The sequence below is a fragment of the Triturus cristatus genome, chromosome 3_1 (assembly GCF_964204655.1).
Source record: "Triturus cristatus chromosome 3_1, aTriCri1.1, whole genome shotgun sequence".
In the NCBI taxonomy this organism is placed as follows: Eukaryota; Metazoa; Chordata; class Amphibia; order Caudata; family Salamandridae; genus Triturus; species Triturus cristatus.
The window spans coordinates 66977160-66990557 of record NC_140583.1 but is presented as its reverse complement, the minus strand read 5'-3'; positions in this window follow the sequence as shown (position 1 = coordinate 66990557).

Here is a 13398-nt window from a genome sequence, read left to right as displayed (position 1 = left end):
CAAAGTGAGCAAGGGACCCACGTTTGGGCATACTCTGCCAACTTTGGGCGAACAAAGCAAACACAAGGAGATGATAGACGGAGCACTGAAACTTTTCAGACACTCACCCTCAATCACAGATCTCGGTTGAATTCATCATTGTTCTTTAGCTCACTTCGCCACCCCAGTTCAGACACAGCTATATGCAAATCAGTCTTGACCTTGCGCCTTATGGGAACTGTCCAGCCTGAACTGCCAAGCGTTGCCTTCCCTGGACCAGAACCAAGCATCCTGGGACTGGTTTTGGGCTAACAGCCCTGATCAGCCAGGCTAGCTTGAATCCAGTGGCAAAGTGAGCAACAGACCCACATCTGGGCATACCCCGCCAACTTAGGGCGAACAAAGCAAACACAAGGAGATGTTGGACCGAGTGCTGAAACTTTTCAGACACTCACCCCCAGTCACAGATCTAGTTGGAATCCATCATCGTTCGTTAGCTCACTTCGCCACCCCAGTTCAGACACAGCTATATGCAAATCAGTCTTGACCCTGTGCATCAAAGCAACAGTCCAGCCCGAACTGCCAAGCCATGTCTTCCCTGGACCATAAACAAGCATCCTGGGACCGGTTTCGGGCTAACAACCCTCATCAGCCAGGCTAGCATGAACCCAGTGGCAAAGTGAGCAAGGGACCCACGTCTGGGCATACCCTGCAAACTTAGGGCCAACAAAGCAAATTCAAGGCCATGAAGTGTATGGTATAGGTAAGAGCAGTGGGGTGGGGGATAGCGAGGTGAAGTCGACAAGGGACGAAGAGGGAAAAAAAAAATAAACATGTACCTTGCGCTCCCCACATCACCGTGTCGCAATACGGTGAGAACAAGGTAAGTGGTTTTCTATTTTTTCAAAATTTTAATTTCCGTCATCTGTCAACTTCACCCCCCCCCCCCCCCCGCTCACCAACCCATCACTCTAACCAGCACTGGCCGAGACTGGTTCCCAGCCACTCCTCCTTCCTACATTTACTACTAAAACATAGGCTTATGAGTGTGGAGATCTACCCCATGGTTACTGTGACCTGCACAAACAGAGATAGGCGGTTGAGATTTCCGTCCATAGATTAGTGAATAGCATTTTGTAGTATGTCAGTAATATTATTATAAACTATTTCACATATTACAAACTGTAGATTGTGAATAGCCCCATGCACAGTGTAGAAACTGAGGGGGATTATGCCAACTGGTGTATCAGGCTGCTACTAATGAACCGGATGATATATGGCCTAGTGAAATATGCTGAATTTCTCCTGGTGCACTGTGCCATTACAGGGACACATTCAATAGTGCAAGAAATGTGTACTTTGTCTGCTTTCCGTTCACCTCCTATATATAGATAGATAGATGTGCATTCTTCGTAGGTATTCAGATGTATCTGCTTGTATAAGTAGTTACACTAATAGCAAATTAAATAGAGGTTACTAAAACATGTTTTAATTTAATTTCTTTCACTGCTCCCGTTATCCTAATATTGGGTGACAGATTACTTTACAGCACACACTTATAGTATGCAGAGACAATTAATGCATGTTTATACATCAATGGATGCAAAATGTTACATAAGGCAATGAGAGTTACAAGGTGTAGAAGTCACATATCATCCATACTGGAAGTTATTGTATGTTACAGGTGCTTGGTCTAGAGAAACACAAAGTCAGGATTTATAACGTAAAGCAGTGGTTGGTGTTGTCTAATAATACTTTATAACTACCCAAAGCAACCCTTTGCAACAACCTAAGAATTATGGATTGAGAAAAAATAGTAAGGTACTAAACCTATGCCTTGCCGATTGCTTCCAGCTTCTTGATGCCAGTTCATAGTTCACTGTGCTATATTAGAAGGATTCTAACTTATGAACTGCACGTAGCAACAGTGTTTCTGTGACAAAAACAGTAACAGACTAAACTATCTTCATAAATACAAAATCTGCATGTTACACATTGTGCTTTGCAGAAGGCACATTAACCCTTTATGCTACTTTATGATGAGTCCAAATTGTGACTCGGCAAAACAAAGGTGTCTCCAACAAGTGTATTAACCACTAGAGTTATCTTACTGTTATTATTTTCCCAAACAAAAATTGCTTTGCACACACATATCTCTGCAGTAGATGCATAAAATACAGCCTGTTTGAGGCAGAAAACAAATTTCCAGTCACATTTTCCTTATCGTCCATTTCTTGGCGACAGAGTCTAAAATGAATAAATGTACAAGTTGACTATCTCCTCGTGACTCCACCATGTGACTCTTCTTCTCGTGACTCCACCTTCTTTCTGCTGCCACACCTTCATCTCAGAGTGAATATTTTCCATTCCCATCACTGTCCCTTTATCTTTGTGGCTAAAGTATCAGAAAATGTTTTTGTGGTAAGAAGTCTTTGTAAACAGGGTTGGAATCTCTGTTATTAGAAGTGTTTCAAAATGAGAAGCTTTTCTTTAGTCTATGATCATGACCAAGCCGGTGCAAGCAAATTTTAGAATTCAAGTCTCTGTATCATGGTGTATAAACAATGCCAATGGTAACATATGGACCCGAGATGCACTTCTAAAGGAAGTGGCTAGTGTCAATAGAATTGAAAAATTCAGTAAGGAGGTTGTTTGATTATTTGCCATGGTCAGTTTCTTGGTGCTCAACAACCAAGCATTCGCTGCAGAACGAATGGTACAAAGATAGTCATTCACAAAGTTATACTCAGTGATGGGAGCACACATATGAACAGATTCAAGCGGAAGATATAATTTTAGATGTGTGTTAGTTCCCTTGATTCAGCACACATGTAGCTCATAACATGAACAACCTGGTTGATTATACCGTGGTTTAGCCCAGATTGTGACAAGAACAGCCAGCATGTGGTTCGTCTATGGAACTTTATCAAGGCTGTAAAGTGACGCATAACATAATCTACAATCATGTGGGGATAGCATTTGAACCATTTTCTGTTAAACTGGGACTGAGGACACTACTTTCAAAGATGAGGTGTCACATTGGTTTTACAGCGAGTCAGAGAGTATCCGCCCCTCAAATTCTTTCCAATTACTAAGAGTTGAATCAATAAAACAGGTGTCCATCACCAGGTATTTACAAATACAAAAAATGCTAGAGTAAGCACTAAACCTCTATGAATTGACAAAAGAAAGTTAAACAATTAATTAATGGGATTTGATTGAGTAATACAATGGCGAAATTAGGTACTTTACAGCTGGCCTTCATGGGTTTATCCTCGGCCTTTGACCTAGTAAATAGATCAAAGTTATGGACAATATTGTTAGGTATGGGGATGGACTGCTGCTTAGTCTATTTTTTAGAAGATCTTCATACGGATCTTTATGCCAGGGTTAGAGTCAGCCAAGGCGGCAAATGAACTAAGCACTTTAAAATTGACAAAGGGGTACGACAGGGCTGTATTCTTGTCCCTTTGCTTTTTACACTTTATATAAATAATTAAACACCTCCCTTAGCACTGCCACTTTAGATATGCCACGTATAGGAGACAGGGTTATTCCTGCTCTCCTATACGCTGACGATGCGGTTCTTTTGGCCCACACTGCAGTTGGTCTGCAGAGACTTTTGGAGTCATTTGGGTCCTTCATGCAATCCTTGGACCTTATTGTTAATAAAACCAAATCACACACGATGACAATGGGGAAGAAGCCAAAAAAATGTAAATCTTTTTATTGTAAAGGGGTTGAGTTGTCAAGGGTTTCTTCTTTCTCCTATTTGGGAGTTTTATTCGATGAGAGGGGCTCCTTGTTTCCCAGTTAAGGGCAAAAAAACATGCAATGTCTAGGTCCATAGCTACTATACAAGGTTTTGTATCCCGACTAGGAGCGAAGCCCCTTGAAGCTTTGCTCAAAATCTATAGATCTAAAAGTATTGCTCTAGCAAGGTATGGGTCTGCGATTTGGGGATACAAACCTGTAGTAGAACTTCAGCAAGTTGAAAATACGTTTATGAGATATCTCCTGGCGGTTCCCGAATCTACCCCTACCTATGCTATTCACCAAGAGTTGGGTAGTGGTTTTGTTGAGGACCAAATTGGGCTGGGTCCTGTGGTATGTTGGCTAAAGGCATGGATTAATACAGAACTGGCACTGAATAGAGACATTGCCAGGGACTGTGTAGTGCTGGACAATGTAAGTAAAATCCAATGGATACAATATGTCAAGTCAACGCTGGGTAAATTGGGACGACCTAAACTTTTTGCCACCCAGAAAAGATAGTCAAAGAGGACCTGGCATAGGTTAGAGTACAATTTTTAAAACATGCAGTCTGCAGAGAGAGAGGTGCTGGAGATTGCGAAACCTACGGTGAAAGCCCATTTTCTGTTAAAGACAGTCCCACGGGTAGAACCGTACTTGACAATTGTTACAAAACCTTTTCACCGTTTTCTTCTAAACAGGTTCTGTTTCAATCTCATTCATTGTCTTTTAGCAGATGTACAGGGGTGGAGTAGGGTAAATGATTTAGGCCCCTGTACATGTGACAATTTTTCAACACAGGATACCATACATTTTATAATGATTTGTGAGCACTTCAGCTCCATGAGGAGAAAGTTTTTAAGTCCTATTTTAAAGGGGAGGGGTTTTCTGCACGTTAGACCTGCTTTACTATATTTGCAGCTGTTAAATAATCCTTGGGAGATTTTTAATGTTGCAAATTTTTGGGTGGCGGCAGTTAGACATAGGAAGAAAGGGTGCTAGAAATTTTTAGTTGTTGATTGATTTTACACATTGATATAACTGTTTTTGTTTCCTGATCAATGAGTTATGAGTCACCTTCTTTTTACCGGTATTCTTTTACTGTTTGTACGTGGTATATTTTATTGAATCTAAAAAGTATTAATATGATTTTAGGTATTCTTCATATGAAAATTGTTGTTTGTGGTGTACTTTTATGGCTTTTGCTAGCTGAATAAAGTGGTTTGAACTTTGAACTTTGATTGAGTAAAATTAAAGAAATCCCCATGCATAAAAATATGGTATGCATCTACTCATCACTAAAAATGTGATGTTCACAGAGTTAATTAATTAGAGATCCTACTTTGCTAAGAAAATGTGGGGTTGATAAATGTTCACAAAAAGGAATATCTATAATGAGTGTCTTGACTGAAGTATTGTTTTAGTTTTAAAGTAACTTGCAATCACAGCTTAGCACCAAATGGTTTGTGATAAGGTTCGCATGTAACCCATGTTGGCCACTAAAGGTTAAAATAATAAGTGGTATCAAGAAGTTGGTATTGAGATTGTAGGAATTGACACCACGACTAAGGTAAAGCATGAGAAACGTATGTGTGCACTTAGTGAATAGTGGTGCTCTCCCTTAGGTATAAACAGAAAGATAGATTGTTGAACCCCTGGTGTGACTCTAGTCCTTGATAAGTCGATAGTAGGCAGTGGTCCTCCATTAGAAAAAATGGTGTGTAGAAATAAAAGGTAAAGAAGCAGTGGTTAGCTGCTATTACAATTATGCTATTCATGTCTGGTAGGTGGTTGTGTCTAGCAGAAGAGGTGCAACAATCAGACATAATATTTACTGGTTGAGATCCTGTAAGTTCAATGTAAAAAAAGTACTGAAATTGGTCCAATAATAAAAGCTGTAAAAACAGTGTTGATAATTAGCACAAGTGGTCATTTTGTAGCCCATTAAGAACAGAGAAATCATGTACTAATGACTTTATTGTTAATCTGAAGGGAATCATAATATCATATACCCATGGGTTTGGGAAGGAGGAGAAATAACGAGTAAGTATTTAGTTTGAAAACTCAACGAAATCTGACTAGTATGTCCATATGTACATCAAACATTAATTACACTAGCAAAGCACAAGAGTAAAATGTCATAGAAAAACAGTATTGAAAATAATTATGGGGAGTAATGAGAAGAAAAATAGTAGTGTGAAGACGTACATACCTACCTGTATGAATTCAGAAGCTACTAGAATGCTGATCTTGTGTTGCAAGATGGACATTGTCTGGCTGGAAATTTGGGAGGATGGCCTACATTAGAGAATGTGCATTATATTGTAATGGAAGGTGCTCAAATGTGTACACTAAGCAAAAGGTCTGTACATTAAAAAATAAAACAAAAATATAGACTATATCAAAGTAAGGCAAATAAAAATTGTGAAATTATGGAATTATAAATTAAAGAGAAAGAAAGACAGTGTATATAAGGTTATGTGAAAAGAGGCACATTTTTGTTTTATTGTAGACACCGTGTTGTAAGGGTGAAACAAATATCAGAGAGTGATAAAAAAGAATGTAAGAAGTCCAACTTTTTTTTATTATTCTATAATAACAACAACATTTTTTCACCACTTGTGGTGGACAAATGGATATATTTGAGTGAAATGATTAATGGAAGGGGTACTTGGAAGAGAACATGAGGACAACTACCTAAAAATTGGTATAGGGACAGAATGGATAGTGGAGGATTTGTGAATGTAACGAAAGTGGGAAAAGTGTTCTGTCTTTATGAGCTATACAGAGAACACAAAATTAGACATCATTCGAATCATTGCCATATTTACCAATTCACAGGAGTGCACTTGTTCAAAATGTGCAAGTGCATGTATATGCAATCAATATGAGTTAGACTCAAAGGAATCAGATAACTGGGGCCTCATATGACAGTGAAATGCCATTCTAGCATCAATGGAATAGTTTCCATGTGTACAAATTCATAAGGATACATTTATTCAAGATGTGTGCAAGTGCAAATACATGCAGTCAACATAGGTTACAATCAAAAGGATCGCATTATTGATATCTCACATGTCATTCTTTTGAACATAAACAAAGTTTGTATATGTGATATCTATTACAAATATCAGCATATATTTTCTACAAGTTCAAGCAATCAACTTGGATTACATTAAAGGGATCTGGTAATTGGTCTGTCAGATGTCATTCATTGAAAATATAAACACACATGGCTATTACAATTAACAGCAGAAATTGTTGCTAGTTATTTTTACATTGCTACTGTTAATAAGTTGGACATAACAGCTTTTTCGCAAATCAATGTGCATATGTAAATAATGTTCAGGGCCAGTGGCAGGATCAGCATTCATCGATATTCAAATGAGCAAAACATTTAGATAGGTAAATCCATTCAATCAAGTGACCAAATAAATTTAGTCAATCAATTATGAGTTCAAAGGACCAGAATATTTCTTACATAGTTGACCCAGCAGATGCAAATTGGAATTCAAGCATCATTTTTCTCAGTCCACCAGAAAGTAATGTAACTCCCTATCATGGCTTATACCCATATATATTGATCAGAGTTTAGCAATCCATCTTGCTTCAAATTTACATAGAAACAGGGGTTGTTCACATCCACTTACGTATAGTTTTACAACAGTCAATCTGTAGAATTTAACTGGAATTTGATAGTTAGTATTATATAGATGATTGCAGAGCTTTGCTAAGGGATAATTGTCATCATAACTGCATATTGCTCTAATATGTTCTTGTATTAAATTAATTGTTTTAAGCAGACAACTGATGCTGCCCAGCTCTTTTGCATTGACACAGCTGTACATAGACAACAAATCTAGTATGACAATTTCCTGAAATCAGTAATTTTATATGATTTGCTGCTGTTGTCCTAAAAGTCCTAGTGCCAGTTTTACTAACATTTTAAATGATAGTAGATTTGTACACAGCCAAAGGAGGGATAACTTGCGCCGCCTTGTGTGGCTTTGTAAATTAAACTTAACACAATGCAGCGGCTTGCACTGCACTGAGTTACATTTAATTCTGGGAGGCATAGCATGAGTGGAACAAGGGCGTTCTCATGCATCCACCCATGGATTTTACACAATCCCAGATTTACAAAGGTTTGTAAACCTCGGATTGTGTGAAATCGCTACGCCTCCCAGAGGATGGCTTAACAAGGAGACAAATCTCTTTTTCTCTTCATTATTTTCTCTTTATATGTATGCTGCAATCTACAGTACACATAGAAAGTGGAATATGCCTTGAGAGATTGTTTTTGTGCAGGACAATATGCTCTCTGCACAAAATCAATTCTCCTAACGCAGGCCCCCTTGCACCATGGTGCCAGGGTGCCGGTGTTGGCACTAGGTGGCCTGAAGTGTGCCAATGCAAGCAAAGGACAGGAATGCATTGTATGATGTTATATACAGCACAATCCTGCCCTTTCAAGCAGCACAGTACCGAAAGGTGGCTTACTGGATTGCATTGTGTCAAAATATGTTAAATATGCCCCATAGTTATTTTCCTTCGCAAAACAACACATGTTACAGTTGCCACATTTGAAAACCTTTTGGATGTTGCAGTAAACGAGTAGGTCTATCAGTTGTTTCGAGTGGATTGAGAACGCTGTGGGAAATTTGATTTCTTATAGTTTTATCTCTCTGTGCTGTCTATGGGGTAATCTTTGGTTTGCAGAGTCTTTTAATATGGGGTCAGTTTTCAAGGCATGTCAATCATGTAACTTGCTGAAGATATATTTGCTTTGTGTGGTGTATGGAGAAATAGGAGCCCTGTGATCAACGCGCTCTCTTTTTTTCTGTCCAATTAGATAATAGCATCAATCTCTGCATCATATTTATTTTGTGGTTGAATTTGTTGAGGGGCTCTTGGGCATAGCCCCTTGATAAAAAAAAAATTCTGCTGTGACAAGTTCCTGTTCAAATACATTATCATCATAACAGTACTTTCTGATTCTCATGATTTGCCCCAAATGAACAGTTGACATCTGAGACGTGGGGGGGGGGGGGGGTTTCATGCAAAGTTCTGTGACTGAAAAACAAGGAAAACAAAAATGAAATACATACATTTTTACTACAAATATATGACTGTAAAAACAACTAAAATACCTAAATATTGAAAAAAGAAACAAGGACATAAAATATATTGTTACCATGTAAAGCATATACAACATTACACAAATATAAACAAAGACAAAATAAATTAAAATAGACTACATTGGTACTTTAAAAACATTAAAATATTCCTCTATATAATAACTATTATTTTAAAAGCAAAATACAGTATATAATATTTCAAAACATTATTTCAAATGTATGAAAAAATACTTAAAATAAAAAAATCACAAAATAACATTAAAACATTAATAAAATTAAAATATAGAGTTAAAACAACAAATGCGGCAACAGTAAGAAACAGATTCTCCACTTAGATATAACAAATACATAAATAACCTTTGTTTATATATGACATTAATAATATAAATATATATGTGTGTGCGTGTGTGTATGAATATATCTATATAATTTATCAATATAAATATATATATATAATATTCAGAAGCACAAAACTAAAGAAACATAACTATAAAAGAATGTATATCTCATTAAAAAAACATAACATCCCACTCTATAGTTGAAATGAAACTAATATACAATAATCTCTAAACTAAAATAGTTTGTAAACAAGTATCATTAACACATGTAACTTTTTAATGAAACTATTCAAGCACTTGGATCTTAATTTTTTCACAAAAACCTCAAAAAACATCTCTGAAAAAATATAGCTATGTCAAATCCATAAGTTTAAAATAAAAATTATGTAATTAATTCTTGAAAATTAATGCTACTTAAAAAAATATTTTTTTAAAATAATTATTGTATAATTCTAAAACCCACAGATACAACTGTTGGAAAGAGCCACATATGTCAAATCCCAGAAAGGGGTCACATAGGATATACTTGCAGTTAAGGAAGTACAATTAGTTAGAAAATGCACTGGAAATGTGCAGGGTATTATTCATGTAAAAAAAAAATTGTTGCTACTTTACGAGAAAACACAATCAACCCCAAACATTAGTCAGAAATATATTTGAAGTGCTCACGGAAGTTAGCACAGGCTCACAGAAGCCTACAGAAACAATCACACAATATAGTGCCAAATGTTCCATGCTATACTATAGGACAACTCCCAGGCATCCAATATTTAAACACTCATAGACAGAACTAGAAAAGCAACGATAGAAATCCTTGTGACTCCAAAAAGATTACAAGATATAAATATAGCTGCAAACCTAATTTTAACACAGTCATACATTTTTCCTTTGATGTGATAACACTATTAAAGACAGGAGAATAATTAAATAGGCAACTGGCAAAACCTTTTAAGATTAAGTTAGAGCAACACATGGATGAAGGCAGCACGTTTAAATTGTGCCCTCCGACATTAAATAAAATCTACAAACTACATGGAGAATACCACAACATAAACATAGTATTGGGCTGTGCACACTTTTACCAAACAAAGTGCAAAATGCCACAAACTACTATCTGAAATGATATCCAAAACTATCAATTTCTATCCTTAAAAAATAATCACTGACATTGAGCAGGCAATGAATTCTACTATTTTAAATAAATCCACATAAAAGCAATACAGGGGTGTTATTACTATTTTAATCAAAGCATAAGGAGACACATACAAAAATCAGGAATAATGGCTGATTCTGATGTTTGCTCCGACTGCCGTATAATGATAGTGGCAGTCGTACCCATAGCTGATGGACGCAAGACCACCGGCTCCGCCAGGATCACAGATTCCAGTGTGGCGGTGGTCAGAGCAGTGTCCCTGAATGGTGGCAGTGCAGAGGCAAGCACCTCCATCGAGATTACAATATCCTTTTCCGACAGCCTTTTCATGGTGGGAAGACCGCCATGTACAGGTTGTCAGAAAGGGATCTGGGGGTCCCAAAACAGGGATCCAGTCCGTTGTGGGCCCCTGTAAAGTGTCTATGCACTGTGTGCCATGCATTACATGGTGCATGGCACATGGACATGATGGAGGAGCTCCATACCATGTGGGTTGTGCTGCAGCCTTTTTCCTTAGCCATAGCACAAGCCGCTATGATACACAGTACTTTCCAACCCCCAACGCAGCGGTCATATTGAAATGCGGCAATTGGACCGCCGCTTGCTTGTCTGGTGGTCTCTTGACTGTCATCGTAATCGGCCCCTTTGTGTTTATACAACAGCGCATCATCCTCAGGCTAGGGTATACCTCTCCAAATAAATATGTTTGTATTACCATTAAATATGTTTATATTTATCATATGGCTATAATATGGTGCAAGATTTGCCCTAATAATAAATACGGGAGCATGTACACCTTAGACTTACATTGGCATAAAGATGAATGAATGAATTTGTGTAGATGAACACTGTAAATTGAATTCCTTGTAGGCACCTCCTGGCAGTGGAATTTTCCTTGATGGATAGAACAGGTGTGCCTGCTGCTTCTTTTGGGATGTAAGGTGTCGGAATATTTTTCATAGTTTGTAGTAAAGGTTGATTGGAGGAGTGGAAGAAGAGTACAGGAACCCAGGCTTTCATAGCACAGATGAGGTATTTGCAGTACTTGTTGTGATTAATTTTCGAGTGTGGCAGATGCTCTTGGAGTAACACAGCCAATCAAAGAATACCATTATGATGATCTCAGTATGGTGCCATGGAGTCCCAGGTGTTTTCAAAGAATAAAATTCTGCCTGCAGTTTCAGACCCACTTGGAGATGAGGGAGTTGTATTTCAGCAAATGGATGTAAAAAGAATTTCCATAGTCGAATCTGAAGTGTATAGTAATTCTCAGTACCACCACTTGCTTCTATTATATTATACATTATTTACGAGGCAGACACGAACATCTCAAGAAGGTATTGTTGCATTCTGAAATGAACAAAAAGTGAACATCATATGAGATATTAATAGGGCTTCCGTTTTTATGTTCTTTTAATTAACATTTTCGTTTTTATTTATCCATATTTATTTTTTGCCCATCTTATTGGTAGTTATCCATATTTGTTTTGCATTTTCAAGATAAGCAGAGTCGTAAAATGGATCACATCCACATTCATTTAACTGGTAAACATGCACTCATACTTTGCTGCTTGTCAAGTTTTAGCAAATTAAGCAGCCAACTGTAACAAAACACTAAACCCACATGTAAATATAGCATTATATACAAATATATGTTAACTAATGCCTGTATTCAAGGAAATCTCATCCTGTTTTTTTTTTACTCCCGATGCTTTCTCCCTTCTCAGCTGTTGGCCCCGGAATTCATGAAAGACAGCATGGCGAGTCGCTCACGAGGGGCCCAATTTTCTGTATTTTTACGCTTTTAAAAATAAATACAGACAGAAAACATATTGGGCCTCATAACGATGTCGGTCGGAATGCCACCGACTGCTGGTCGGAGTCTTTCCGACCGACATGGTAGAGTTAAAGTCCGGCCACCCTATTACAATGACGACAGATGGAGTTTAAATCGGTCGGAGGATCAGACGTGGTTCCATCGAGGTCAAGGAGTCCGTCGGCCAGTAGGAATGGCCTCATAGTCCCTTAAGGACAGCGTTTCCACTATGGTCAGCGGTTCCTTCATCGAAATCAGGCCCATTGTTTTCTATCTGCATTTAAATGTAAAAATCTATGAAACTGGGAGCCTTAAGAATGATTAGTCACTCTATATCCAGGTTTTGAAGGTCATATGAGACAGTAGAGCTCCTGGAAGGGAGTATCTATTAACTTTTCTCCTTGAGATAAGAGGAATTGGTATTCAGACAAAATATGGAAAATTAAAGGTCTTCATACATAAATATCGAGTTTTAAACATTGGCATACAGAAATATTGTGTGCAAGAATATCGTTGTCAAGAATATCAATTTTTATGTAAGTAATATCGATTTTTAACAATATCGAAATCATTGATATAGGTTACATAAATATAATTGTTAATAATATCGTTTTTCAATTATTTGTATATATAAATTGTTTGCATAACTATTGTTAGTGTTTATTAGTACATTGTTTTAATTTTTAGTAGTTTTGAAATTTATAAATGTATAGTTATTTTCATTACTGTAGAGGGTTGTGTGGTTCATAAGGGTACACGGTGGGATGTAAAGTAATTATAATTAATCAATAATTAATTTTTAATTAATAATAACTATTTAATTGATAATTATTTATGTTATTTGTATAATACATTTTTTGTAAAGTTACTTTTCAGGTGTGCGTTGTGAGTTTGTAGATGTATAAGGTGGGAGATAAATTAATTATAATTAATTAATGAATACTATTTATTTAATATTAATTATTTAATTGATTATTATTGTATCATTTTTTTAAATTAAGTTTCAGGTGTGGGTTGTGTTCTTTGTAGAGGTACAGTGGAGAGGAGTTTGCCTAATGGCTAGGGCGGTTGACCTCAAATCTGGGGAAGTGGGTTCAAGTCTCGGCAATGACGCTGAACATCCTGTGATTCTGGACAAATCTCTTAATCTTCCCGTGCCTAACAAAAAACAATGAATGTGTTCGCATTTAATGCAACTGGTGCTACGTAAAGCACTCTGAT